This window comes from Limulus polyphemus, unplaced genomic scaffold, assembly GCF_000517525.1.
Source record: "Limulus polyphemus unplaced genomic scaffold, Limulus_polyphemus-2.1.2 Scaffold3772, whole genome shotgun sequence".
Lineage (NCBI taxonomy): Eukaryota > Metazoa > Arthropoda > Merostomata > Xiphosura > Limulidae > Limulus > Limulus polyphemus.
In genome coordinates this window covers 46,438-50,941 of record NW_013669382.1, presented here as the reverse complement: position 1 = coordinate 50,941, position 4,504 = coordinate 46,438, and the positions used below count along the sequence as shown (strand labels likewise).

At 28.6% G+C, this 4,504-nt stretch overlaps 1 protein-coding gene across 1 annotated transcript in view; it reads left to right on the top strand.

Moving 5' to 3' along the window:
• The first annotated feature begins 262 nt into the window (after positions 1-262).
• LOC106470014 (tyrosine-protein phosphatase non-receptor type 9-like) overlaps positions 263-4,504 on the top strand; it is a 42,977-nt gene continuing 38,735 nt past the window's right edge. Inside the window, exon 1 of the mRNA XM_013930534.2 lies at positions 263-387. The gene's annotated coding sequence lies outside the window, so the exon portion shown is untranslated. The remainder of the gene's footprint in view (positions 388-4,504) is intronic.

Genomic DNA, 4,504 nt, shown 5'->3' with positions numbered 1-4,504 from the left:
ATAATTTTAAAATTAAAACTTTATTACAGTATTTGTTAAGAGGCTACTTCTGTAAACTCCACCATATACTAAACACAAATAATATTTTTTTAAATATTCCTTATTTATTATATGTAATTGATGAAGTCTTTGTTTTTATTTCTATTTTCAGAATTAATTTATTAACCTTCTGAAGAAGAAGATACTGTAAAAACTCCTACTGCAATATCGATCAATTAGAAAAGTTTGCCAGAAGATGTCGCATAACCGAACAGCAACAGCTGTGGTGAAGGTTCAGTGCGTTTTGATAATATAGTGTACAGTATAGGCGTAAGCTTTGATTGGATTATTGCGTATTGTTAATTGTTACACTTAATGTCTGAGCTGGACCTTAAGCTTGAATAATCTGTAAGTGTTAAAATATTATTTTATGTTTGTATTATAGTAAATACAATTTATTTATTTTTCGTTAAATATGTGTCAAACTCAAAATCAACATTTCGTCTAGTTAGTTTTTTTTTAAAGTTTAGATAGGGCTGAAACAGGTCTAATTTTTTGTTCATATACATTGTTGACACTGTTAGTGTTACAGTATCCCCCTAACGTTCTCAGCCTAGCATGCTAACCACTTGGCCATGCCCAAACGCTATTACTATAGTACTGCAATTAGTTTTAATCAGTATTAGTGCTACTAAATGTTTTTCACATCTAATTATTATTACGCAATTTCTGAATTACCATATTTAACACTAGAAAAAAAAAAAGGAGGAAAAACAAATTTGGTCTGCCAGTGCCAGTAGCTAAACCACACTAAACATTGTGCGCTTTAGGCCTAGAAATAGGATTCTAACTGAGTAACTCCACGTTACTTTAGTCCTTCTGACAAGTTCTTTAACTTCTATAACTGAACTTAAGTACATAGCTAGATAACTTCTAAACTTGTCAATTATCCAACTGCAATGCTAACTTCAGTGGTTTGCGTTCTGTAACTGCCAAAAAATAAAACGGAAGTGATTATCAGTAGCAAAGATAGCTCTCATGTAGCTTTGTAGTATTATAGTATTTGTAGTAGTAATACTTAGTTATAACTTTTATAAGTTGCAAAGCCCACAGTCTAAATATTGAACTCTGTAATATTTTGCAACATGTTGGATGCTACATTGCTAGTCACCATTAACATATAACTGTGAAGTAGGGCTTCCCCTTTAAAATTTGAATATGTACTTACCTGACAACTTAAATCTATAATGAACTACATGAAAGTTACTGTTGCGTAGTTTTCTGTCCATACAAAAATACATAGCTGAGATAATGAATTTATTGCACACCAGATGTTTGTAGTTGTATAGGAGAGTATGAAATACTGAAAGGTTAATAATTGAAATAGAGAAAATGATTTATAGTTATGATTGTGTGATATTTCAATATGTATAGACAAACATTTAACATGTAACAGTTTCATTAATTTTGTTAGAAAATATACAGCATGCAATATTACTGTGTCATGAAATTCTGTAGATGATTAACTTTAATATGAGATATGTTTGAATTCAATGTGAAACTTGTAATAATTGTAGCAAAGGAAATAAATGGCATAACATTGTTTGGTGTATCAATATAGTAAGCAATGATGTAATAACTTTTTTCTATTAATGGGAGTAATGAATATTAAAATATTTAATTATTTTGTTATACATTTATTCGGTCAGTATCATTAGAGGATGCACCACATATTGTTATACAGAATCAGTGAAGTGGCAAACTTTAAATTTCAAAGGCTTTGTTAAACTGTGGGGCAAGCATGTCATAGTTCAATTGTTAGACTAAGTATAACAAAGTATAGCTTTGTCACCATAAGTGTATTAAATATATCAATATGTAACATAATTAAATACAGTTTTTTTTTTTTTGACATGATAAGAGGGGTATGCCATACACTCAATCTTCAGTGTTGAATAATGGTAACTTTTAAAAATTATTTTTTGAAGAATAAAGTCAATAGTAAGATCTCATGTATAATGGTTAGACTGGTGAATTCCAACTGGTGGTACAAGGGGCCATGGAGATCCTATGAGGGATATACAGATTATTATTAAAAAGAATAAAGAAAAAACTAAACTTCAAATTAAACAAATTAATAACATGTCACTTTGGAAAAAAAAAAAAAAAGCTAAGTTGGTAACATTGGCAGTCTCTGGATGGCTCACTTAAGATAATTCAGCAGCTATAGTTTGAGATTTTGCTTTCAGAGTTCCACATTTTGACTCTGCTCTTTTATGTATGAAAAATGAATGCAATGCTGTATTGGTTCTTTATAAAACCAAAATTTAAAAACAGACAATATTGTGAGTAAATAAATATAACACTGTTATGTCTACTTACCAAAATATCTTCTGATGCTATATGAAAAATAGCAAGTGGTACAGTTAAAGGTTTTGAAGTAGATAATCTACCTGATGAGCTTGTGTTTGGATGATGTTTTGATTCAATTTCTTGTAATTTTATTACATATTGTATGATAAACAGAAGTGAATTGACAAAGCTTATGTAAAATTGACATGTAATTAATGATTTTCACCATGTTTTTAGAAAAGATTTACGCTTCTGTACTAATTTGTAGTTTTTTGATATGACTATTGCTTTTCTTAGAGTAGGATGCTGTGTAATTTGGCTTTATTAAGGTGCCAAATAAAAGGTCTTATTAGTAAGATGAAGTTTGTAGAGAAGTGGATAGGAAATTGTTTAATGGTAGAAAGAAAATAGTGTTCATAACTAAGCATGATTCAGGGAGAGGGGAGACATGACTGGGTTTTTGAGAGGATTGTTAGAGGTTTGAAATCCATAATTCCAGATAGTTTTTCATATAAAAAAAAAAAGGAAATGCAGGCAGTGAGACTAGAGGACACCAGTTTAAAATATGTAAATCAGATATGACTCCAGGAAAAGCAGTTTTAATTTTTAAGAGAGTAGTAAGTGTGTGTTATAGTTTGCCTTCAATTGTGGTACAAGCTGCAGCATTAAAATAATTTAATTTAATTAAGCTTCAACTAGTATTTTAAATATCAGGATTAGATATAAAAATAGTTTCTTTTTGTGCATGTATAGTCTGATATTAAAAAATAGATGAAATAGAAATCTCTTGGAAAGAAAATTAAATTAGTGGGGTTCTTCAGAGGTCTGCTTTGGAAACAGTTGTTCATTATTTGTAGCTTCTTGAACTAATACTTAGACACTATATATATATGAAGTGCTTGAATGTGGGTGGTAGAGTTGGATTTTGCAAAATTTTATAGAAATAATGTCATTTCTGGTGATCACAATGATTTTTTAGAAATCATAAGAAAATTCAAGTTTGGTTCCATTAATATTAAAGTAACTCATTATTTAGCACAACTTTTTAATTGTTTTTGTTGTTCAACATGTAAAAATAACAATATTTGGAGCCCAGTGTTTGCCTTCATTTGTTGCCATTCTTTTCAGATAATAAAGTAAACACTATATAAAGGTTTCCTTTGTCATAATTTTGCTTCTAAACATGAATTTAAAACATTATCGGTAAAAACCCTGAGTTCTGAATTTTAAGTTAGGGAAAAGAATTGCAATTTTTAAAAATAGAAATGCTTATGCAAAATACTTGTTTAGTGATGGATAGGATTAACTTTTGAAGTCAAATTGAAGGTATAGTTATCTTATGATAGTCTGGAAATTTTTAGAAGAGCACACTGTAAGTTTCATGGTAGTTAACTTTTTTTTGCATTTTTTTTTAGCTGGAGATGATGATAATACTCAGTTAATTGGTAGTGTTTGGAATTTGAATATTACAGTTTGTTTTTTATTGCTGTTAAGATATTAAAATTGTAACAGAGATAATCTAGAGATACATTTCGGGGGGCTTTGCACAGAAGATCAATTTGTTAGTTTTAGCTTGTATGTTTAATTGAATTTTTAAAAAGAATTATTGGTATTAGTTTATAAAATTTTCTGGATTGTTTTTATATTTAATGATAAATTGATATTTTTTAAATTTTCTGCACTGTATTTTTATGGTTAATGATAATTTGTAAATCAACTACCTCAGTAGTGTTGTTTTCAGATTTCTTAATTACTGTATTTTTCGGTGTATAAGACACACTTTTTTACCCCAAAATTTGATGTCAGAATCTGCTTGCATCCTATACACTGAAGGTATGAATAATATATGATATACACAAGCCATGTGTAAGAATATTTAAATAGGCATACATAGTTTAGTTCAATTGAATGTGTTATTTATAACAATAGTAGGTTTTTCTTTCTTTTAAAAACATAACTATTCATAATGCTCCCTGAACAATAAAAAAATAAATTACAATGAGTGCAATGAAGACTTTGTAGGTTTTTAACCAAACTAAATAACAGTAAACCTTTTTTGATTTACAGTATTTTCTTATCTTGATGTTTTCAGCTCTTTTGTGTTTAGAACAATATATATACTAATTTTTAAAGTATCAAATTGAATTTTTGTTCTATAAAAATCTTCAAATGC